Source organism: Artemia sp. Qi Xiang Cuo, chromosome 8 (genome assembly GCF_049724085.1).
Source record: "Artemia sp. Qi Xiang Cuo chromosome 8, ASM4972408v1, whole genome shotgun sequence".
Taxonomy (NCBI): Eukaryota; Metazoa; Arthropoda; class Branchiopoda; order Anostraca; family Artemiidae; genus Artemia; species Artemia sp. Qi Xiang Cuo.
Window position 1 is genome coordinate 22,757,649 of NC_142801.1, and position 27,123 is coordinate 22,784,771.

A 27,123-nucleotide genomic window follows, 5' to 3' on the forward strand; every position below is an offset into this window, starting at 1 on the left:
AAGATTTGTTTCTTTTAATAAACAAGGAAAGACAGCCACAACAGATTGTCTTAAACATTGTAACACTCTGGTGACCACAACAGAACACAAGGCGGGAGAATTGAAGGGTATTTAGTCCTGATAATAGCTCAAAGGAGCTCCTCGCTAGAAAAATCGTGGGCTCAAAAATATTAGCTGTACCTTGGACCCTCCCCCTAAGGCTGGGCTGGTGAATGACAATTTAAAGCATTATCTACATCATCTAGCTAGACAACAATGGTTTACTCTCAGGCTGCTGAATCTGGTAGGGATGGCATAGGGAATTGCATAAGAATAGTACTTGATATGCTTGCAGATTTCCATCATAGCTTTCACAGCAAAAACTTCCTGGTACAACCAAGGAGGGTGTGCGGCAACATTACCAGGAGCCTTGAGGCACAATTCCGAATGTTCATGAATTCTCACTTTAAAAAGTCAGCATTAATCTTGAAAAACTCGGTCAAAACAACTTATCTAGCCCACCGTTTGCCACTCGGGTGTGGTGGCTCTCGAGATAATATATATTAGGAACATGGATTGATTCATTAAAACTGAACATGCTTTTAAGAACAAAGAAAAAAGCCTTAAAATTTTACTATCTTTTTTTATTAGAGCACATGGGCTGATAGAAAAATATGACAAAAAATAAACAAAAGAAGATCAGCCTCTGTCAGTAAAAACTCAAAATTAAGCAATTTTGATACCAATATTACTCAGATTAGTTGGTAAAAATGACCAGCCAGATGGTAAGATCCATTGCCCCCCTCCTCCCAAACACTTTACCTAGTAAAGTCTCTGACAACTTTACCAGATATCTTAACAAAAACAAGGAAAAAGGAGTACACAGCATAAAAAAGAGCAGCATAAAGCAAAAGAAAGCTAGCCAAAAATCCTGTAGATAACAAGCAATGCATAACATACTTTATTTTTGTCTAATGGTAACAGGTTTTAAATCTTTGGCTTCTGCCCTTTTTCTCTTCCATATCAATGTTGCACTTACCCCCCCCCCCCCAAAATAAAATATAATTCTGCTAGAGCTGATGAGACAATCATAGTGTTGTCGTTTCTGAACAGCTTTACGCTTCTCTGACCAGATTTACGTTTTATCTCAAAACATTGTAATGTCTCAGCTCTTAAAAGTAGAGTCTGTGCATGTAACCTTGGGAGTCCATACATTAACAAAACGAATAGAGAACATGCATTAACAAATAAAATATTCTTGAGTAATTCCTACGACGACGGATTCGGTTTTCTACCCATGGCTACTGTCCCCTCAGATTACTACTTTGATGCCAAATTACTTCCTACCTTCTCTGTTATTTCTGCTCATCTAAAATTAAACACCCAATGGCTAGCAACAGTGATAAAAGGGTTAAAAAATAATAAGGTCCCAGGTGCTGATACGTGGTAAATGAGTTTCTTAAATATGGTGGCTCTGAAGTTAGAAATAAGTTACTGCAGATTATGAATATGATTTCTGAAAAAGGGGAAAAAACCAATTTTAGGAAAACCCTACTTAAACCACTGTATAAGAAAGGTGAGTGAGTGTGGTAATTATTGAGGCATCACCCTGGTCTCTGTAGGTAGCAAATTAAATAGTAATATGATACTTTTTATACTGAGACATGTTGTAGACAAAGTTATAAGAGAAAAACAGTGTGTTTTTAGAAAAAATAGAGGATGTGTTGACCCAATTTTCACGCTTAGGTCAATAATTGAGAAGTGCCTGAGTTACCAAACACCTTTAGTCCTCAGTTTTATAGATAATGAGCATTAGTTCTGACTCTAAAAGGATCTGAGTCAAAGGTAAGATCCGTTTATGGTATACCAGACAAATACACTAAGTGCTTAGTGCTATGCACAAGAATAACACTGCTGCACTTAAGGTAGGAAATGAGGCTAACAGGTGGTTTTTCGTACATCCTACTGTTTGAAATACGGTCAGTCAGCCAGGTACCCAGAACAATCCATAAGCAATTTCTCTGGAAAACATCTAGCAAATCTTCATCTGCTTTTCGGAGCGCCCATGCTTCAGAGCCCTTCTTCTTCTTCTATTTAACAGCAGGCGGGCTTTTCAGTATAACTATTTAGCCCTTTTCCTTTTGCTTCACTCTGTGGGCTACAGAGCTACTGGCTTGATTGCCTCATATTTATTAGATATATTCAGATATCTTTCAGCAGATCTTTCGACTCTAGGAGTTCAAATATAAGATGATAGATGTCGATTTCTATGCTCTGTGTGCAGGTATAGTTGGCTAAGCTCTTGGCTGATAGTGGGATTTTGTGGTGTTTGAAGTATTTTAACAGTTTACAAAGCGAGGTATGTTGTGCAGACGTCAGCATATTACATTCAAATAGGCAATGGTCAATTGTTTCATTATTCATATTACAATGCCTGCAAAGAGGGGACAGGGGAATTGAACCACTTGAATTAGAAAGCTTATATGAGAATGCAAGGAAATTTAGTCCATTTGTTCCAGAACGAATTCTATGATAAATTTTAGAAAGATAATTATTGGGAAAGGGGGAAAGGATAGGATTAATCTTATTAAAATTAATATCTGATAGCCTCCATCGGTAAATATCTCTAATTGGGATTGGTCTCCCGCTTGGCTGGTCAATATTTATAGCATTTTTTGCTATTTCATCAACCTGATGATTACCACTTATGCCAGAGTGGCTAGGAATGTACTGAAAGTAAGTTTTTATGCCACTTGAAGCAAGATTATCAATAATACTGAGACAATGATAAGTGTCAATGTCCAACTTATATTGAGGAGCTGAGGCCAGCAACTCAAGGCTTGATAAAGAGTCGGAATAGATGATAATATTATTCGAATTTTCAATCAAAGGTTGGTTTTGCTTAAGGTGTTCTAATGCCATGATTATGGCATTTAACTCAGCAGACATTATGGATAAATTATTAAATAGTCTCTCTCCCATTGCAATTTACAGGTGAGGAAGGAAAACACCACTTGCAACCTTCTCATCCATTTTTGACCCATCAACAAATATTTGGAAGTGATTTTTATAGGTAATTGTATTAAGTTCTGCAAATTTTTTCTGGACAAAAGCAATGGGGGTTAAATCTTTATTCCATTTTGAAAATTCAGTATTTATTATGGGAGATGACCAATTCCATGTAGGGGATTGGGGGAAAGTAGGTGCAATAGACTTTGCTGGTACAGGGAACTTCTTTTGAATATTGGCATACTCATCTGCAATACCTCTATACATGGCTGGATTTCTTAACCAATTATGTAATGTGTGTGAGCTATTTGATTCAATTTTTGTAAGATATTTTATCAAGAGAAAGCTACGTCTCTCCCTTATTGTTGATAATCCACTCTCCATAAGCAGGAACTTGGTGCTTTTGGGTTTCCTAAGACCAAATAGGAGACGTATTATATCATTTTGTATTGTTTCAAGTTTTTCATCTGGGTCTTTGCACATGCACCATAGATAATGAGCCCATAGTCAATATGGGGTCTTATATGTGATTTATAAAACTGGAGTAAGGTTTTCTCCTTACAACCCCAGGGTGTGGAAAGAAGTCTTTTTAGTATATTTGTTTTTCTATAGCATTTTTTTATTGTGTTTGAAATGTGGAGGAGGAAATTAAGTTTTTGGTCAAGCATGAGACCTAGGTAATTAATATGATTATCTTCTGGAATAGTTGTTTTATTTAGAGTTAGTTTTGCATTAACATGGTTTCGCTTCCGGTGAAATTGGATTATTTTTGACTTGGTGGGTGCAATGGGTAAATCTGAATGTTGAGAGAATTTTTCAAACTGGAAAAGTGACTTTTGCAGATTTGACTGTGCTATCTGAAAGGTGTTGCCAGATGACCATAGCACCAGATCATCAGCATATTGTAGATTCGTGTGGGGTAGGTTCATGTCCCAGAGATATAGGGCAAAAAGGAGGCAACAGGATATTGTCTTTTGGGGTGAAGAGGCTGAACCAACACAAACAATGAAACTTCGCACTTCTATGAAGGATTTAATAAAGGATACTAGCTTAGGAGGTATTCCAAGGTTTGCAAGTTTATTTAAAAGGATTTGGTGGTTCACATTGTCATAAGCTCCTTCAAAATCTAGGAAAGCTGCCTAGGATATTGGACTAGGATATTATTTTTTGAGAAAGATTCATTTATTGCATTTGTTAGCAAAATGAAAGCATCTGTTGAGGAGTGGTATTTCCTGAATCTAGTTTGAGTGAGTGGGATCATGTTATTTTTCTCAACAAACCAGAGGAGTCTGTGATAAATCATTTTCTCCATTATTTTCCCCATCACAGGTGTAATCATTATGGGCCTATAATACTCAGGGTTATATTTTGGTTTATTTTTCTTTAGGATTGGTAGGAGGGACGAACATTTCTATATATTGGGGAACCTAGAAGATACCCAAGCGTGATTATAACAATTTAGCAGTTCTTCTTTGTATGAAGGTGTGAGATTCTTTATCCATGTAGGGTGTATATTGTCATAGCTACTGCTAGTTTTGGACCTGATATGATGTATTGCATTATTCAATTCCTTGATTGAAAATGGATTAGTTATGTACTCGGATCCTGGGCGTGGTTGGCAACTAGGGTTCATAGGAATTGTGGACAGTTTGCTTTGATTATTTGATGTTAGCTTATTAACAAAAAGAGTTGCAAATAGGTTAGCCTTTTTATTATCATTGTCATAATGGGTATTATTATGTATAAGCTCATACAGGAGTGGGTTGGGAGAAGTCTTTTTCCCACATATTTGGCTTATGACTTTATGTATAATTGGCTCATTTGTTTCTCTGGAGAGATTATTTGCAAAATTATTCCAGTATTTATATTTAGCATCTATTATAGTCCTTTTTAGATTAGATTCTGCTTGTAATTTTATTCAATATGTAGTAGGTGTTGGTTTTTTTATGAATTCTGTCCTAGCTGCCTTTTTTATCCTCCATTTATTTAGGCACTCATTTGTCCACCATACTTTAGGAATTTGTTTAGGGAAGGTTTTCTTAGGTGTTGTCCTGGGGATAGCATGATTAGCTGTATTTATTAGTAAAGATATCAACGCTTCAGCATGTGTGTCAACTGTTGTGTTAGAAATGCATGAACTTTGGGTGAAACTTGTAATTTCATCATTTAGCTTATTTTGGAAAATAGACCAATTTGCTTTAGTGTTGATATATTTGGATGTATGAGATAAAGTTTCAGCAGGTTCATTTAGGGAGCAAACTATAGCAAAGTGGTCTGTACATAGACTATCAATTTTATTTATGTAAATTTTGTTCAAAAAATTTAAAGACACAATTTGTAGGTCAATTGTGGAGAAATTGCCAGTTTTGGGGTTGAAATAAGTATTCAGGTTTGGAGGGGTAGCAACAACTAATTCATTATTATTTGAAGTCATATGCTCAATAAATTTACCAGCTTTATTTGCTGGTTTATTCCCCCACAAAAGGCTGTGGGCATTGAAATCACCACAAATAATGATATTTTTTAACATATTAGAATTATTTATATAATTAAAGAAATCCTTGGCATCTGTAGTTTGGCCATTAGGGTTATAAAAGCTTATTATGTAGGTTTTTAAATTATTCAGCCAAACACTTATACCAATTGCATCAACATCATTTTCAAAATCTGGAAAATTGATGCCACAAAATTTTATATTATTATTAACTAATAAAGCTACACCACCTCCTTTTCTCTCTGAAGATCTATCCTTTCTCAGGATAGTGTATCCCAGAGACTTAATTTGTTGATTTTGGGTTAAATGAGTTTCCTGGAGGCAAGCAATATTGATGGAATTATTATTCATAAAAGATATTAGTTCATTTATCATAGTTATTTTCAGGTTGCCCTATTTGACCACTGTTATCTTTCTTCTTCTTCTTCTATTTCACAGCAGGCGGGCTTTTCAGTTGATACTATTTAGCCCTTTTCCTTTTGCTTCACTCTGTGGGCTACAGAGCTACTGGCTTGGTTGTCTCTTATTTATTAGATATTCTCAGATATCTTTCAGTAGATCTTTCGACTCAAGGAGTTCAAATACAAGATGATAGATATCGATTTCTGTGCTCTGTGTGCAGGAAGGCCTATAGTCGGCTAGGCTCAAGAAAGTTTAGTCCATTTGTTCCAGAACGAATTCTATGATAACTTTTATAAAAATACTTATTGGGAAAGGGGGAAAGAGTAGGATTTTTCTTATTAAACATAATATCTGATAGTCTCCATCGGTAAATATCTCTAATGGGGATTGGTCTCCCACTTGGCTGGTCAATATTTATTGCATTTTTTGCTATTTCATCAACCTGATGATTACTACTTATACCAGAGTGGCTAGGAATATACTGTAGATATGTTCTTATGCCACTTGAAGCAAGATTATCTATAATACTATGACAATGATAAGTGTCAATATCCAGCTTATACTGAGGAGCTGAAGACAGCAACTCAAGGTTTCATAAAGAGTCAGAATAAACTATAATATTATTTGAATTAGTAATCAAGGGTTTATTTTCCATAAGGTATTCTAATGCCATGATTATGGCATTTAACTCTGCAGACATTATAGATACATTATTATACAATTTCTCACCCATTGCAATTTTCAGGTGAGGAAGGAAGGCGCCACTTGCTAGCTTCTCGTTCATTTTGGACCCATGAACAAAGATTTGGAAATGGTTTTTATAAGTAATTGTATTAAGTTCAGCAATTTTTTTCTGGACAAAAGCGATGTGGGTTAAATCTTTATTCCACTTTGAGAAATCAGTATTTATTATGGGGATTGACCAATTCCATGGAGAGGATTGGGGGAAAGTACGTGCCATAGACATTGCGGGTATAAGGAACTTCATCTGAATAATGGTGTACTCATCTGCAATGCTTCTATACATGGCTGGATTTCTTAACCAATTATGTAGGGTGTGTGAGCTATTTGATTCAATTTTTGTAAGATGTTTTATCAAGAGAAACCTACGTCTCTCCCTTATTGTTGTTAATCCCCTCTCCATAAGCAGAAACATGGTGCTTGTGGGTTTCCTAAGACCAAATATGAGACGTATTATATCATTTTGTGTTGTTTCAATTTTTTGCATCTGGGTCTTTGCACAAGCACCATAGACAATGAGCCCATAGTCAATATGGGGTCTTATATGTGATTTATAAAACTGGAGTAAGGTTTTCTCCTTACATCCCCAGGGTGTGGAAAGACGTCTTTTTAGTAAAATTGTTTTTCTATAGCATTTTTTTATTGAGTTTGGAATGTGGAGGCGGAAATTAAGTTGTTGGTCAAGCGTGAGAACTAAGTAATTGATACGATTATCTTCTGGAATAGTTGTTCCATTTAGAGTTAGTCTTGCATTAACATGATTTCGCTTTTGGTGAAATTGGATTATTTTTGACTTGGTAGGTCCAATGGGTAAACCTGAATGTTGAGAGAATTTTCCAAATTGGAAAGGTGACTTTTGCAGTTTTGACTGTGCAATCTCAAAGGTGTCGCCAGATGACCATAGTACCAGATCATCAGCATATTGTGGATTCGTGAGGGGGAGGTTCATGTCCCAGAGATATAGGGCAAAGAGGAGGCAGCTGAGGACTGCTTCCTGAGGAAGGCCTTTGGTTATTGTCTTTTGGGGTGAAGAGGCTGAACCAACACAAACAATGAAACTTCGCAATTCTATGAAAGATCTTATAAAAGATACTAGCTTGGGGGGTAGTCCAAGGTTTGCAAGTTTAATTAAAAGGATTTGGTGGTTCACATTGTCATATGCCCCTTCAAAATCTAGGAAAGCTGCAACTAGGACATTATTTTTTGAGAATGATTCATTTATTGCATTTGTTAACAATATGAAAGCATCTGTTGAGGAATGGTGCTTCCTGAAGCCAGTTTGAGTGTGAGGGATCTTATTATTTTTTTCAACAAACCAGAGGAGTTGGTAATATATCATTTTCTCCATTATTTTCCCCATCACAGGAGTAATCATTATGGGCCTATAAGACTCAGGGTTATTTTTGGGTTTATTCCTCTTTAGGATTGGTAGGAGGGATGAACATTTCCAGATATTGGGGAACATAGATGAAGCCCAAGCATGATTATAACAATTTAGAAGTTCCTGTTTGTATGAAGGGGTGAGATTCTTTATCCAGGTAGGGTGTATATTGTCATAGCTGCCGCTAGTCTTGGTCCTAATATGATGTATTGCATTAGTCATTTCCTGGATTGAAAATGGGCTGGTTATATACTCGGATCCTGGGCAAGGATCCTGGACATTTTGCTACAATTCTTTGATGTTAGCTTATTAACAAAAAGAGTGGCAAATAGCTTAGCTTTTTCATTATCATTGTCATAATGGGTATTATTATGTATAAGCTCATACAGGAGTGGGTTGGGGGAAGTCTTTTTCCCACAGATGCGGCTTATGACCCTATGTATAAATGGCTCATGTGTTTCTCTGGAGAAATTATTTGCAAAATTATTCCAGTAGTTATATTTAGCATTTATTATGGTCCTTTTTAGATTAGATTCCGCTTGCAATTTGTTCAAATATGTAGTAGGTGATGTTTTTTTTAAGAATGTTCTCCTAGCTGCCTTTTTTGTTCTCCAATTATTTTGGCACTCATTTGTCCACCATGCTTTGGGAATATGTTTAGGGAAGGTTTTCCTGGGTGTTGTCCTGGGGATAGCATGATTAACTGTATTTATTGGTAAAGATGCCAAAACTTCGGCATGTGTGTCAGCTGTTGCGTTTGAAATGCATGAATTTTTGGTGAAACTTGTAATTTCATCATTTAGCTTATTTTGGAACATAGGCCAATTTGCTTTAGTGTTGATATATTTGGAGGTATGTGATAGGGTTTCAGCATGTTCGTTTAGGGAGCAAACTATGGCAAAGTGGTCAGTACATAGACTATCAATTTTATTTATATAAATTTTATTCAAAATATTTAAAGACACAATTTTTAGGTCAATTGTAGAGAAACTGCCACTTTTGGGGTTGAAATATGCATTCAGGTTTGGAGGGGTAGCAACAGCTAATTCATTATTATTTGAAGTCATACACTCAATGAACTTACCAGCTTTATTAGCTGGTTTATTCCCCCACAAAAGGCTGTGGGCATTAAAGTCTCCACAAATAATGATATTTTTCAGCATATTAGAATTATTTATATAGCTGAAAAAATCCATGGCATCTTTAGTTTGGCCATTAGGGTTATAAAAGCTTATTATGTAAGTTTTTGTATTATTCAGCCAAACACTGATACCAATTGCATCAACATCATTTACAAAATCTGGAAAGTTGATGCCACAGAATTTTATATTATTTTTGACTATTAAAGCTACTCCAACTCCTTTTCTCTCTTATGATCTATCCTTTCTCAGGATAGTGTATCCCAGAGACTTAATTTGTTGATTTTGGGTAAAATGAGTTTTCTGGGGGCACGCAATATTGATGAAATTATTATTCATAAATGATAATAGCTAATATAACTTATTTTCTGTAAGTGATCTCACGTTCCAATGGAGTATTGATATATGTTGTGTTGTTGATTCATTTTTCACATGACTGTGTATCAATGTTCAGCTTTGTTAATAGTAAAGCAAGATCTTTTTTTTTTGCTTGAATGAGCATATGATTAGGGATGTAGATTTTTGCCAATTCAGCAATGATTTTTATTTTCTGTTGTTGTTGTATATTAATGGCCTGAACTGCATTTCAGTTTAGAATGAATAAGCATATATTCCGGGGGGGCAGAGTTTGTTTGGGATTCAATTATTCAACTTAGAAACCAAGTAATAATAAGTTGTATGGTGTGTGTTTCGTTCGAAACGGGTGCTAGGCCGACCTAATTTCACTCAAAGAGAAGGCGAGCTGTTCGTGTCACTATTTCATATAGAGATTCGAGTTGGGGAGATTACTGGAGGAATTTTCGCAAGAGGTACTTTATACATTGGGAGTGTTTGACTTGGGGGTTTTATTTTATTTCAATATAGGTTTTATTTGGTCTGATTGGGCTGCATTTGCTTCCATTGCTGCAAAAAGGTATGGAATGGCCTTCTCTGTTGCTATTTGGAGTGTTAGTGCTCTTGTCTTATATGCAGGGCATTGTGATTTATTGGTGGATTCATATGGGCCTTTAAAATTGATTCATGTAGGCTGAGTGTTGTTGCAAGTTGTCAACTCCTTAGGATGGGAGCCTTTACAATTAATACAGGCTAGGAGAATTTCATTGCATTTATTTGCTGCGTGTCCCAGTTTCAGACACTTCTGACACTGGATAGGCTTTGGATTGTATTCCTTGTGCGGTTTGGTTTGCCCAAATAGGAATAACTTTTCTGGGATATTAATTTTTTCCTTCAGTGTAAATAAGAAAGATCTACTTGTTTTTAATCCATTAGAGTTGGGTTTACCGAGATGATTGACATCTTCTACAGGAATTGTATTACCAACCCTAACTGAGAGCCCTTCTTTTAATTCCTCAATTGGTGAGTCTAGGGGAACATTATATACTACTATTTTTGTTGGGGATTGTTTTGGGTTCCATTTAGATGAATTAATTGGGGTATTCACAAGAGATTTTAGATTAAGTATTATATCTGGTAATTTCTGATCTCGGACAGCTATTAGCAAAGATCCATCACAGTGAATGTTAAGAGAAAACATTGATTTTAACATTTTGAAAATTGCAACCCTTATTGTAGTAATCTTTGTTATTTCAAAGAGGGTATTAGGAGTAATTTTGAGTTAAATGCCTAAGTTTTGGGAAGGAGAAACTTGAACAGGGGGAGGGGAAATACTTTTGATTGGGGACGTTTTTTTTACTTTTTTTTTTAGCTCCTAGAAAGGACCACTTGAAATACATTATCATCATATGGTGACATTATCTCCAACACATATCATTGTCCTATTCTCAGAATTTGAGCTTTCATGTGAGCTTTGTGATAGAGTACTTGACCAGCCAACATGGGGCAAATATGGATCAATTTCATTAGTATTTGGGGTGGGATCCGGAGGGTCCTTTTTTTAGGGGGAGTTCTTTGCATTGCCTTTTGAATAAGCTTTAAGCTAAAAGGAAAGGATATTAGTATGATACCAGACCGTCTGCATTCTACTGTGGGGAAAACTTCACCATCCACAAAAGAAACACCACAGTATGGCCCTGAGGAGGATTTTGAGCACGAGGGGTTCAGTACAGCTACTGATTAATCGAGACAATAATTCACAAGAAATTTATTTTTAAAATTTCTTAAAGTGTTGCTGTTGTGTGTTGTTGGTTTGCAGATCTTGGTTTGCAGACTTATCTTCCTATTCTTCCAAACGTTTTTACACTGTAAAAAAAAAACACCCTGAGCCTTGGCTATTCTACTTCTAACATCTTCAATGCTCCCACCATCTTTACTAATAATACTACCAAGGTAAGTGAAGCTGCCAACCTGATCAATCTTTTCGGTACCCAACATCACCTTTCCATTTTCACTTATTCCTAGCCTTAGTGACTTAGTCTTCTTAACATTAATTTTTAAAACTATTCTAGCACCCTGAACTCGTAAGCCTCTAAAAGTTCATTCATTTTGCTCACACTTTCATCTAGGATGCTTAAATCATCAGCATAATCTAAGTCCAGGAGACTTTTCCTCCTTATTTAATTCCATGGTCTCCCATTGCCTTTCCTGTGCTAATTAAGACAAAGACCATCAAAATGATCTATATAGAGGGGGATAGAACACAACCCTGCTTAACTCCTGATTTAATACAAAACCTGCTGTAAACCTCATTTCCTACCTTAACCGCAGCAGTGTTATTCTCATACATAGCACTAATCACTTTAATGTATTTGTCTGGTATACCATACAAAAAGCTTTGCTAAAGCTTTTCTATCAACAGAATCGAATGCTTGCTCATAATCTATAAAACTGAGGACTAAAGGTGTTTGACAACTCAGAAACTTCTCGATTATTAACCTAAGAGCAAAATTTGGTCACTACATCCTCTACCTTTTCTAAAACTGCACTGTTCTTCTCTTAAAACTTTGTCTACAGTATCTCTTAGTCTAAACAGTATCATATTACTAAGTAATTTGCTACCTACAGAGACCAGACTAATGCTTCAATAATTACCACAGTCACTCTTATCACCTTTCTTATAAAGTAGCTTAATTAAAGATTTCCTAAAATCGTTAGGTACTTTCCCTTTTTCAAAAATCATATTCATATCTTCAGTAACTTATTCCTAAACTCAGAACCACCGTATTTAAGAAACTCATTTACCAAACCATCAGCACTTAGAGCCTTATTATTTTTTTATCCTTTTAGTACTGTTGCTAATTCCTCCTCACAAAATAAATCTTCTTTCATATCCAAGGTATCACAAACTTTTTCAGTTTCCTCTATCTATTCCCGTAACTCTATCCGGGTTTAGCACATTCTAAAATTTTCTGCTCACCTCTCTTTAACTCTTTCCTTGTCACTAATTGTGTCCCCATTCCTATCTTTAACTGTGACAAGTCCAGATTGACTACTCCCACTCAATTTATTAACATGCCAGTACAGTATTTTACTATTGTGCCATCTAGCTGCATCTTCTAGATCTTCAGCAATTTTATCCATGGCCTCTACTTCACAACTCCTTAATTCATATTTTAATGCTTTTTTTAATTTCTTTACATTCCTTTTGTTTTTATATGATCTATCACTCAGATAATTCTTGTACAAGTCCCTTCTCCTTTCTATTAAACATAATGTTTTTTCACTAATATTTTTAGCTGTAGTCCTAGCTTTCTTCCTTAAGACACCTTTAGCAACTTCACAAATTATTTTTCTAAAATCATTCCAACCATCTTCCACATTGTCAATTTTTAAACTCTCAAGTTTAGTATTCAACTATTCCTGGAAAATTTCTCTCAAATTCTCATCTTAGAGTCTAACAACATCATAACTTTCTGGAAGGTAGTTACCCTTCCTAAATTTCAGCTTTAAATTAACCCTGGACACTACTAGATGGTGATCTTTACTTTTAATATCAATAACAGCACTCCTATATACCCTAGAATCTTGCATTGATCCTGCCAGTATTTGGTTTACAATAACATAATCAATAAGGTTTGTACCATGAGTAAGATGTGATGTATTTGAAATACCAAAATAAAGTTCCTTTCTAAAGATATTTCTGATTTCTTATAATTAAGCTAAATCTAGTCGCAAAAATGAAAAGTCCCTAATCAGCAAAAAGAGAAATTGCATTTCTAGCTTCAGTCAGACAATGGCACTAGTCGTTCGAATTTCGCTAAGATAATTGTAGCCAAAAAAATGCAATGCATAAAATTTCCAAGGAAGTTTAAAAGGCAAAAAACTGTGTGAACTCCTGAATCATCTGAAAAATCTTTAAGAGATTATTGGACGAGGATTCACGTCCTTGGTGCATGTGAGCCAATGGCAGGAAGTCCCTAGAGCGCAAGAAGAAAGAACTGGGTTTGGGAGTGGGGTAAATGTGTTTTTTAATTTTAATGCGAAGTCAGACTTAAAACGATTAGTACCGCAAATAATTTCGGTCACGATTATTGTCATTGAAGTGACCCGTTGCTGTACAACTAAGCATGTAAGTTAAATAAATCTATTGTCTTTTTATATGTGTTTGTTACTCTTATATGTCTGAGTCTAGTCCGATAATAGGTAATTAGTTCGCCAGTCTCCAAGGTAAATGATCCCAAAGGAATCTGATCTCCAGATAGCTCAAGAAAGAAGAAGCCACATTTGTATGTCTACATATTCAATTTTCTCTCATTAATCGAGAGCGGCGCTAGCCTAGTTGACACAATCTCCAGCGCTATAAGTGGCGCAATAGGAGAAATTTCTGTCACCACAGTAGCGAATCTCCCCATTACCACAATACAAGTTCTTTTATCGCTACAAATGGCGCGTGTCGGAAATTGGAGGAAAACTGCGAACTAGTTAGGCTATTTAAACTTTGTAATTCAAATATAATTTTTGGAAAGATACAGACATATAAGAAAACTAATTAGGCCTATAACCGCTAGGCTACGATAGGAAAACCCTTATATTTCATTGGAGAGAATAGCCTACCCCAAAATAGGTTAAGTAAAATTTTAATTTGATATAAACGCAAAAAAAAAAACATGGACGATCTAAATGAATTACTAATAGTGCAAAAGTTAGTCGCAAAAAATATATAGATTTCAAAATCTATCCCGGAAAACAATGGTCAATCAGATATTGACAAATTCAATATCCAATTGACCCAGTTTGTACAATTAACAAAAACAGACGTTGGAGCGTTAAAAGACATGCTGCTTCTACGATTAAGAGGCCAGGCCTTAACCTTTCTAAAACAGGTCGAGCATACCATAGGGAATAACGCCAACTTGCCAATAAATACGGTTGATGACTTATTATAAGCATTCAAAGGGAGATTTATAGAAACCAGTTCAATAAATAAATTAAAACATGGAGTAGTAAGCTTTGATTTTTCACGAAATATAAGGGAATATCTGGATAATATACGCATTTCCGTAGAAGCAAAATACGGAAGTGGTTCGGGGCAACTGTATGAAAAAGTCATACTAAATACATTCTTGCAAGGGCTACCCCCAAAACTGTATAGAGTAATAATATCCAAGAACATTCAGACGTTGGATCTTGCAGTCCAAGAAGTAGAGCGACTAATTGAAGTTGATAAAATGGTTGCTAATCATAGTAATACAAAATTAAACAGCCTAGGCGACCCAAAAGCGAAACTACTTTTCAAGGGCGATCAGGCATCCCCCAATTTCTTTTCAAAGGATAACTCCCCAGTAGCATAAACAAACAAAACGCCAGAAACCGCTAGGCAGAAAACAATACGTTTTCAGCCCATTAACCCTAAAATAATAAGGTGCTATAACTGCAATCGTATCGGCCACATAGCGAGATAGTGCCACTATGTCCCCAATCCCATACCAAGAAATGCTGTCGGTAATACGCAAAATTACGGTAACCATTTGTTCAGGAGAACAAATTTTAGCACCGGTCATGCAATAGGCTATAGCCAGGGGGGATTGCGCCAATCAGTACCTTATAATGCGTACCAACCAGATTTGTATAACCCTTTCCCCAACAGGCAAATTAATTACCGGTCTGAATACCCAAATACTCGCCAAGGCCAATATAATGCGAGAATGCAATATAGAAATCATGAAAATTTGCCGATGAGAAATGAAAATTTTACAAGCCAACAGCACTGGCAAACAGCACCAGCAAACGGCACTGACACGAGACATCCACATTACCATAATAATACATGGCGAAGACAGGCAGACGTAAATCATTTAAATATGCCTACGGAACCTAATACGTCTGAATATCTATTACAGGCACCGACAAATGAAATAAATTCTCAAGGAAACGCTTCAGGCCCCTCAGAAACATAAGTTGGACCTCGAGGGTGCCAGGAATATTTAATAGGTCCAGAACAATACTAGTGCCTTATTTTTGTGATATTATTAATAAGTTACCTATTTTTAATGATTTCCTTGTAGAAAACTTTCAATTTACGGACCTAGTTGACAGTGGAGCTCCGGTAAATACAATAAACTCGCGCGTATTTAATACGTTGCCTCTGCACATTAGGCGACAAAAGAACCCTAATAATCCCAATTTAACAAGTGTTACAGGCCATAAATTAAATGCAAATGGGTCAATTTGCCTAAACGTAAAAAGAGACAACAGAACCTTCATGACAAATTTTATTATATGTGACAATCTCCCATATGAAGCTATTATAGGGGCAAATTTTCTAAGGTCTAATAGAATACTATTAGACGTAGCCAATGAGAAGCTTGTATACCCAGCTAAGGTGGGGGAAGAAATTTCTACCTTAAGAAATCGTAACAGAGGTTACGAAGATAACATAACAGTAAACAAAATTTCTAACGGTATAATGTCGAAGTATTTTGAACCTCATGTCTCGCAAAGACAGGGCATAATTGGAAATTTATTCAATTATCCTGAAAGATATCGCAGACATGAAGTAAATTTAAATAATGGCAATATTGAATCTGCGATAATAAAAATAGGAGATACGCGACAGTACAGATCAAACGAAATTAAGAAAATAGTGGAATTGTGGAAAAACATAGTAAAACCCAACGTGACGCCACAAGATGCCGCAATGGCGCAGCATAGCGCCAGTATGAATCTAATAAACAATAAAAATGAAGATAAAGCTTACAGAGGTACGATAAGGAAAACAAAAATCCCTCCCAAAACGATGCAAAAAATCCACATATCACAAATGATCGATCCAATAATTAGCAAATCAGAAATATGGTTTGCGACACAGTCTGAAATACCCGAATATCTGTCATGCGAGGAACAGATTATATCTTATGACAAAGGGGAAGGTTTTATTTGGGTAACCAATAACCATGAAAACGATACAATTACAATTAAAAAGGGGACTTGTTTAGTCCAAATCGAGGTTTTAACGGAAAATGATTTAAATACATGGGAAAATTCAAAAAGAAACCTAATTAACGGTATTAAAACTTCAAATAACGAATATCCTTTGACTAAATCGCAATTTTTAAACAAATTTAAAATGGATCATATTACGGATATGGAACTTAAACAAAAATTATGCTAATTATTATGTAATTTTAAGTATGTATTTTCTGCATATGAAGATTATATCGGGCTGATTCAATTTTATCAGAATTAATTTTTAATGACTGGTAATCCCGTAGCAAAACAGCCATATCGTGTGCCATATAAGCACAAAGAGTGGTTAAAAAATAAAATCCATGAATTAGAAAGAAACGAAATTATACGCCCAAGTATAAGCCCGTATAGCGCACCAGTGATCCTAGTACCAAAAAAGAATGGAGATTTTAGACTCGTTGTAGATTATAGGGCTCTCAACAAACAAGTAGTTAGCGATAAATATCCTCTACCAAGAATAGACGAAATTCTTGACTCAATTTCAAGCAAAAACAAAATTTTTACTTCTTTAGACCTTACCCAAGGCTACCACCAAGTGAAAATAGCCGAAAAGGATGTCCATAAAACTGCATTTTCAGCATCCGAATATGGATCCTATGAATACTTAAGGGTACCATTTGGGCTTAAAACAAGTTCAAGCGCGTTATGTAGACCCCTATTGCACCTGTTGAGAGGATTAAGGAATATAATTCATTTTGTTGATGATATTATATGCGTGGGGGAAAACACTGAGCAACACTTGGCAACTTTAGCTGAGGTGTTCGAGAAGTTCAGGCAAGGAAATTTAAAATGCCGGCCCGAGAAAGTAAATTTATTTCAATCCAAAATTAAATTTTTAGGAGTACTAGTAACACAGGGAGAGATATCCCCAGACCCTGATAAAATAAAATGTGTTGAAAACCTCGAGCCCCCCAGAACAAAGAAAGAATTAAGGGGAATTTTAGGACTTACTGGCTACTTTAGAAAATTTGTACGCAATGATTCCCAAATTGCGAAACCCCTCACGGAATTAACGAAAGGAAACTCCCATAGTGTTACCTGGTCCCAGGGCGCTCAAACTTCCCTAGACCAACTCAAAAAGGTGCTCACTTCTGAAACAATTTTGTCACTCCCTGATTTCGAAAACGGAAAATTCATCGTTAACACTGATGATATCTCGCAAGGGGTTGGTGCAATTTTTTCGCGAATCATAACAGTAGAAAACACCACCCCTTTAAAGGGAACGCCCCAACACATAGAAAAAGTCATATGCTATTCAGGTAAAACCTTGTCAAAGGGCGAAAGCAGCTATTCCGCCACACACTTAGAATTGTTATCTATTATCTACCACTTGGACAAATTTAGGCATTATTTAATCGGTAGAAAATTTATATTACGATCAGACCATAAAAGCTTGCAGTACTTGTGCCCACTTAAAAATCCCACGGGCATTCTAGCTAGATGGATTATGAAAATCCAAGACCTAGGTTATGAATTTGAACATTTAAAGGAAAAACAAAACGCAGCTTGCGACTTTTTGAGTAGATATCAAGAAAATAATCCTTCGGAAACTGAAGAAAATGAAGTTAATGCTATCAATGCTAAAAGCAAACATGGATATAAGAAAATCAAAGTCAAAGACGCAGTAAAAGAAAATAAGATTAACTATTGTCCCTTGTCTTTGGAAAATATAAAAAGAAAGCAAAAAAAGGACGAAATGTGTGTAGCAATAATTTATTATTTTGTGAATGATGAGGCGTTACCGTATAAATTAAAAACTCTTAGAAAAGATATATATAATTTTTACTACGACCTTAATGAAGAAATACTGTGTAGAATTGTGACTGCTGAGACAAATAGAAACCAAACCTCGAGCAGCCCTGTGTTAAATCAAATCCTGATAGGGAATTCAAGTGAAAATTTCATGCGGACACAGGTTTAAATTTATGGTTCGTGACAAAGGTCCACAAAATCACAAAATAAATTTGCGCATCATTTGAACTGACAAAGCTAAAAGACTTTTTCAGCACATGCGAAGCAGGAACCGTGAGACAAAAACACACAGCTTATCCAAATCCCCCAATGGGAAGGGTCCCAGTAGCAAAGTACCCCTTCGATATTATCTCATTTGACCTGTACGGGACAAATGGAGGCTTACCTGTTTCCAGCAGAGGCCCTACGTGTATTCTTTCGGTGGTAGATCATTTTTCCGGATTTACTTTTGCAAAAGCATTAAAAAATCAAGATGCTTATGCCACAAGTAAGGCATTAGCAAAATTATTTTTACAATTTGGCGTTCCTAATAAAATTTTGAGCGACAACGGGAGCAATTTTGTTGCAAAAGTAACAAAAGATTTAATGAGTTTCCTTAATATAGAGAAATTGGTGACAGCGCCGTACCATCCACAAGATAATGGAAAAATATAAAACAGGAATAAAATTTTTTCTAACGTTCTAAGTTTTTATACGAAATAAAATAGGAGCGACTGGGATAAATTCTTACCTTATTTAACCAACGTAATCAACACTGCTTATTCCGAAACAACCAGAGACAATCCATTTTATTTACTTTTTGGTCGAGATTTTAGAATCCCGTATGATGATATTATTAAATCTCGGCAGTATTATAACGACTCAGAAGATTATAAACAAGAAGTCATAAATAGGATGAAGAAAACTTATAAAATAGTTAGGCAAGAGCTGGAAAAAAGTAAAATAAACCAAGAGCTAAGAAACCACCCCAAAGTTAAGGGGGATATAAATTTCAAAATAGGAGACTTTGTTTACCTAAGGAACGAGGCGAAAACAGAAGTAAAAAAACTTTCAAATAAATATTATGGGCCGTAAAGAATAGTCAAAAAATATGATAATGACTATACCTTTAAAATGGAGAACCCCGATAGTGGAAAAACTTACAAGGCGCAGGTTAGCCGACTAAAAAGAGCAAAATTTCCAGAGAGATGGATGTCACATCCCTCTTCTACTGATTCGTCAGATTCGGAAAATGAGCCCCCTAGGTCAAAACTGGCAGAGCTAAAACCCTTTAATTTCAAACAAGATTATTTTGAAAATGACAGTGATGAACAACACTTTGAAGAATTTTTAGTAATGGAAAATCTAGTTGTTCCTAAGAAAAAATCCCTAATACCAGGATTTTTTCCTGAAATAAAAACGCCAAAAAATCCAAAAAGTTATTCATCGGCAAGCGCAGGAGATTTAGATTATACAATATTTCCAAAAACCCAATTTTTCCCCGATAGAATCTCGACCCCATGTCACCCCAAAAGATTTCCAGACGATATGGTTTCCACCTCAACACCAATTGAAAGGCACCCGTATCTACATGAGGAATTAAAAAGAGCCGGAGAAACCCCTGGTATTGATTTGAAGAAAACCCCTCCAAAAAATCTAACTCAAACAAACCTAAGAGACGCCCTGGATTTCATAAGTTTTCCCATAAAAACGAGCCACAGTACCTTACCCGGGACTAAAACTCCAAAGGATGACCAGCAACGTCGATATCATGATATAACTATGTCCAAGGTCAAACCTAAACACGACTGGACGTGGACTTCACGGAAGGAATCCCTATTGCAAAGAATGCCCCATCCCCCTGAAGACATGGCCTTCAAACAATGGAAGACCCCCGCGAAAACTATTGAGTCCTCCCAAAGCTCTCAAGAATCTTTAAAATCCCCCGAGTTGAGAACTCAAGGCGAGGACTTAGAGAATAAAACTTTTACTTCCAGAGGAGTAGAAATTTACGAAGGAAGGGCAGGTGACACCTCAAAAAGTGCCGCCTCTAAAAGTCCTAATCCGGATGCGTTTGCAAACAGTTCTGAAGAGTCTGATGGTGAATCAGAACATAGAGTAGCTAAAGAAATAATGAAATCTTAGCTGAAAAACGAAACCGAGAACTTTAATAACCAGATATTAACAGGGCTATTGTTATATAAATCGCAATACAAAAAATTTTTCCTTTTCTCGCTAGCCCCCCCAAAAAAGAAAAAACAGCCCGGACACGAGGATAACCTCATAACAAAGACAGTTCGCTCTTTTAAAAAACCTGGAATTTTTTCCTAAAACGATTACACTTAAAGACAAAGTACATTGATAATGAATGTAGCAACCGAAATGAATACTACATTTTGCATTTATAGATAACATCTTAATTAGTTTATTAAGATTTGGCTGTCTTATTTCTTTTAGTTTAATTTCTATAACATCTCGATGGAGCCTATTAAGGTTGGAACATAAAATAGACAAAGGTAGGAAGCTAGTGGTCGACTGGGAAAGACAATTGGTGTTGGACCACGTCTTGTGGGAAGCCCGGGTAGTAACTCACGGCCCTTTTTTTTTTTTTTTAATTTTTTAACACGATCATAGGAAGGGATATTCCTCAGTCCTTCAAGTGTAAGAAATTAGTATTTTTATGCCAATCAGGGCCAGTCAAAACAACACTTAAAGGTTGAATATAAACTACTGTGAGCTGGTTAAGTTTTCGTTTTTTGAATAAGAATGCCTTGAAGGATAAACAGAGAGTTTACTTTATTATAGCTCCGAGAAAAAAAAAAAGCGTTTTAATTTCATTATATTATATCTATGACGTATACAATAACAGAGAGATCACTGTTCTATAGTTCCGTGACAAAAATGTTCTTTAATTTTATTGGTTTATCTATGACATATATTGTGCTCTAATTTTTGTGAAATATTTTCGCAAGTCAGTCACGTTATATCTTACCTGTACTAACTCGGGTCTCCCTCAGATTTTCTATGAAAAAATTTGACCCGTGCCCTAACCAAGATGGATATTATCCAAAACAAGAAATTACCAGTACAGAAGCGTCTAATTATATGAAATATTTTGTCTTAGTCCAGATTATAATTATTTTAGGCCTACACATAAAAAATATGATACCAGAGTAATTACGTGCTGCACGCTCGCTTATTAGTGTATTTCTTACTCGAGAAATATAATGTTTCTTACTCGAGTAATATATGAACTAATAGCCAACTATTGGTAATTATAACCAAACAACCTATTGGTACGTTTATATGTAGAATTTCACGACGGATGTGGAATTATATCTCAATAATAATATGTAAAATTTTAAAACCATTTAATCAGTTAAGATACATGGATTGAAACCCTGTGAATGTCCAATGGCGACTAAGTAAAACCCACAAGGAATTCCCTATTAATGTGAAGGTGTTTCTCGCTAAACGGAATCTAATAAGACTTTAATATAATATTTATTTATTTAGTGCTGAAGGATTTGCTCAAACAATAGCCTTCTAAAAAGATATTGATGTCAGTTCTTCATTATGCTTATATTCTTTGCCAAGCTTTAACTGAAATCTACGGAGGCAAGCTTGGAAATCCTGCACCTAATGACCTTATTCGAAAAGCGAATATGTGGCACCAATGTTGACTTGCAATTACGGAAAAATCCTGAGACTAAGAACCTCTGCATTTCAGCCGTTAAACCCGACAACCCCATAAGAACGTCTAGGCCAAGAAATAGGGAAGACAGCAGAAAACTCGTGGGTATAGAGGTCTCCACTAGTCCTTGTTATGTCTCGTTCCCTCATTGTAGTATCGTTTGCGTAAAACCGTGCGGTTATGACGCTGCAAATGCGTTTCTTATACAGCACGGACTTGCGTGAACAATGCAGGCATGAAAAAAAAAAAAAAATATCGTAAAATTAGACCTCAAACTTAATAATTTAGGGTAAATTATGTTTATTTAATATCGATATTTTAGTTATCAAAACAAATTTGCAGAAATTTCTTTTTTAGATTTTCATTGTGATTACTAATATTAGTGTATTTATTTAATTCTGTCTGATAGCTCAGAAATTATAACCCAATTAATTCGTGAATTATTGTATGTGTATTTTCTTCAAAGAACATGTGATTCTGCCGCGTTGTTTTTATTACAGGAAAGTAAATGGACACTTTGGTCATTGAGTATTACAATAAGCTACCCAGTACAGATACGGCCCAGTAACATCTATTTTCATCATATCTCAACCAACGAAGAGTACTCACCATGACTCCAGGCAACTTCATCCCAGCTTCGTCTACGAAAACAACAGTTACCTTTGACCGTCGTTTCTTCGACCATGAACCGTATTATGTATCAGGTAACATTATATTTGAACCTCAGTATCAAGTGCTTTAACGAACTATATAATCGCATAAACGCTGAGAAACCCACCGGCCAGTACAAGATATAAATACGTAGATTTCGCTGTTGATAGTCACTATGGACCCCAGAATAATTTGACAGTATAGTGATGATATTTGAAGCTAAACGATATTTAACGATATTCGAAGTTGAAAGATACTTAAAGACATTCGAAGATATTTGAAACTGAAGTTAAAGACAATTTGAAGTTTAATTCTGAGAACCCCATCGAGGAGTACAAGATAAACGATGTTTGAAGTCAAATGATATTTAAGGATGTTTGAAGTTGAATTTAAAGACAATATATTAAAAGAGTCACCATAATATGACGACAACCCGTTTCAAAAAGCACAAATGAACAATTTTACGCAAGAATACATTCTCTATGTGCCTCAAAAATCCTAAAAAAATGATATACTGAGAAGAAAAACACCAACACCTATAGTGGGAAGAATCATTTCTCAGTTGACTATTAGAACGATATTTAACAGTCATTTCTCAGTTGACTATTAGGGAAAACTTACCGTGTAAAGACAACTAGACTCGAACTGTTTAATGAAGAAACCATAACGTAAGAGCTTCGAAATTTTTGCCAAGACAAAAGGAGTGAAGGACAGTAATTTACAACAGAAGGGTGTAGTACACTAAGGACACAAAAGATGATGAATAGATGTGAAGCTACATGTGTTACTTCCTAATAACGTTGACAATTCAAAAATCCCAACAGTGAAAGTGTTTTAATGTCATCAGTGAATATGTTGAACCAAATATTGTATGTTATAAATCATTTATGGATGTACCACAAGTAGAATTAGGTGTAATATTATTATGTTATTCACTTAACGTTGTTTAGATATTATGTAGTACGTCATATAGACAGCAAAAAAAAAAAAACTAATGTAAAAGTAGAATAGTCCCAACCTTATTTGAAAAGTAAAAGTAATCAGTGTTATATATATAAAAAGAAAAAAAAATTTTTTTAATATAGTAGCTAACCTAGAACCAAAAATAATCTTAGTCCGGTAGATGAATTTTAGATAGGGATGTAGAATAAAACAAGAAAAATAATTGAAAAATTTTAAAACTCCTAATGGGCAGTAACTAATGACGGGGTGTCATTATTTCATGGGAAGGGTGATATGTACCATGAGTAAGATGTGACGTATTTGAAATACCAAAATAAAGTTCCTTTATAACGATAATTCCAATTCCTTATAATTAAGCTAAATCTAGTCGCAAAAATGAAAACTCCTTAATCAGCAAAAAGAGAAATTGCATTTCTAGCTTCAGTCAGACAATGGCGCTAGTCGTTCGAATTTCGCTAAGATAATTGTAGCAAAAAAAATGCAATGCATAAAATTTCCAAGGAAGTTTAAAAGGCAAAAAACTGTGTGAACTCCTGAATCATCTGAAAAATCTTTAAGAGATTATTGGACGAGGATTCGCGTCCTTGGTGCACGTGAGCCAATGGCAGGCGGTCCCTAGAGCGCAGGACGAAAGAACTGCGTTTGGGAGTGGGGTAAATGTTTTTCTTGATTTTAATATGAAGTCAGACTTAAAACGATTAGTACCGCAAATAATTTCGGTCACCATTATTGTCATTGAAGTGACCCGTTGCTGTACAACTAAGCATGTAAGTTAAATAAATCTATTGTCTTTTTATATGTGTTTGTTTCTCTTATATGTCTGAGTCTAGTCCGATAATAGGTAATTAGTTCGCCAGTCTCCAAGGTAAATGCTCCCAAAGGAATCTGATCTCCAGATAGCTCAAGAAAGAAGAAGCCACATTTGTATGTCTACATATTCAATTTTCTCTCATTAATCGAGAGCGGCGCTAGCCTAGTTGACACAATCTCCAGCGCTATAAGTGGCGCTATAGGAGAAATCTCTATCACCACAGTAGCGAATCTTCCCATTACCACAATATAAAATCTTTTATCGCTACAGGTTTGCTGCCTTACCATCACGTGAATACCATGTTAACTTATGAGCCATTTATGACCAAACACCATATTGGTTATAACTAGATTGCTGTACCTACAAAATTGCAAAAGTCTGTATCCATTACTGTTTTCTTTTTCAAAACCAAGTTGACCCAGGATAGAATTCCATCTATCAGTATTTTTACCGAACTAGGCATTGAAATTTCCTAGTAAAAACATCATATTTCTACCTGGGACCCTGTCTAATTGCTCCTGTAAGTAAAATTCATTTGAGTCACTAGTATCTCTGTCAGTCAGTTCTACATGGGCATATACTACTATAACTGATACCCTGAACTTTTTAGTCATAAAATGAGCAATTAGTATTCTATTATTAAACTCCTAATAAGTCCAGTTCAAATCGTCTGAATTCGTCAGTCAAAATGTTGATACAATAGTCATTTTTTTGCATCATAACATTCCAAGTTCCAATTTTCATGTCCTTTCAATCATTAAAAATATTTTGGCCTCAGGAAAAGTAATGATCCTGGATACCAGTGCAGGACAGGGATCACATATCTTCTCAAATCTACCCCAAAGTGCTAAAGCCAGCTTAGAACCGGACAGCAAGAAATCCCTGGGACCTCCCGTATGAATAGAGGCGTTGTGCAATCCTGGGCTTATCTTGGTCACAACAATTTTTCTGCAGTTGGCAATGCTCTTCTATCAACAAGAGTCAAAATCCTGCACAGAGATTCCTATTACCTCCAACTCATTTTATATTCATGCCTACAAATATTATGCTACTATGGGGAGGCATCCCATAGTAGATAAATTAGCTAGGAAGAGGTTTTTCAGCCAAAAATTTGGGAATTTCGAAATTGGATTCCATGCAAGTCCTGGGATGAGGTAGTAATTTTAGAGTCCTCCAATGAAAAAATTAAATTTTTGCAAGATAAACTAAGAAACAAATATGAAGAATGCTTTCCTGAGAAAACTTTCAAGCAGTGCAAAAAAATTGATAGCCGTTTTGAATCAAAGCCTAGCATGTGGTATAAGGAAATAAAACAAATTTGTGGAAAATCCCCTAGTGGTGTTGATTTTTGTTCAGATTCTAATGATGAAACAGTTGCTAACCAGTTAAATGGTCATTTGGCCAGAATAATCCAGTCTTTGCCGCCTCTTGATGTAAATAAAACGAACCAAGAGTATCAGAAAATTCCACATGATGGCATACCCTTACCTACTATTTCTGAGGATCAAGCTTTTAGTAAAATAAAGAAACTTAAACAAACTAGTATAACTCCCATAGATATTCCAATTGAAAATATAAAAGCATTTCCTGACAAATTGACTAAGCCACTAACACAAATTTTTGATTGCATTTCAACTTCTTCAGTTTACCCAGAGATATGGAAAACGAGGTATGTTAATCCAATCCCTAAAAAAGATACTAAACTTAATTTCGATGGTGTGAGGCCAATTGCTTTGACCCCCTTGCTCAGCAAAATGTACAAAAGTTTTGTAGCAAATTGGAGCAAATCCTCACCAGTATGGTAACAGAAAGAATACATCAACATCCCATTATCTAGTCAGTCTTTTACATTTTGTTTTTAAGCATGTTGATGAGCCTGGTAAATGACTAAATTTGATTGATCATAATATTTTAATTTTAAGCTTTTAATTGATTTTAGAGTGAAACCTGCTGTTGTGAAAATCATTCAGAGTTTTTTAATAAATAGGTCCCAAATTTTAAAATATAAGAAATCTTTCTCGGAACCTGAGCCAGTTTTTTTTAGGTGTACCTCTAGGTACCATTCTGGGTCCTATTCTTTTTCTAGTTATGATCAATTATATTATTAATGATTGTGAAGACCACTGGAAATATGTTGATGACCTTACCCTTGGAGAAATTTGTGAAGCAAATGAATGTAGCAAAGCTCAAATTTTAATTGATAATGTGAAGACTAAAGCTTCCAGTTCAGATATGACAGTAAATCTTCTATTTTAACTATTTCATTTTTAAATTCTTCTGAAACAAACTTTCTACCAACTATCTCTGATTCCCTTAAAGTCAGGAAGATTAAACTCTTAGGAGTTATTATTACTAGTGATTTAAAATGGGAAGCAAACATGTCTAGTCTAGTAAAAAGGGGTAATGCTGGGCTGCAGATGCTCAAGCTTATGTCAAAACATGGCGCCCCTCCAGATCACCTCCTTCAAATATTTACATCTTTTATTTGCCCAATTCTGGAATATGCAGTTCCTATATGGCATTTTGGACTGACGGCTGAGCAAAGCACCAGGCTTGAAAGAGTTCAGAAAAGAGCTCTAATGATAGTATCAAAGCAGGCAGAAATGTTGTATGAAGAGCTGCTGACAAAGTTTAAAATGCAAACTCTGAAAAAAAAAGAGCAAATGAACTTTGCAAACTCTGAATATAAAGTCTGCATGGATTGGGAAGAAAATCTCTGATCCACCCAATTTACAAAACCCTCCCCCCCCCCCTCAATCCACAACA

The 27,123-nt window shown here is 35.5% G+C and overlaps 1 protein-coding gene across 1 annotated transcript in view; it reads right to left on the minus strand.

The window, feature by feature from the left end:
• LOC148949249 (charged multivesicular body protein 7-like) overlaps nt 1–27,123 on the minus strand; it is a 109,111-nt gene that overhangs the window by 77,206 nt on the left and 4,782 nt on the right. The window lies entirely within an intron of this gene.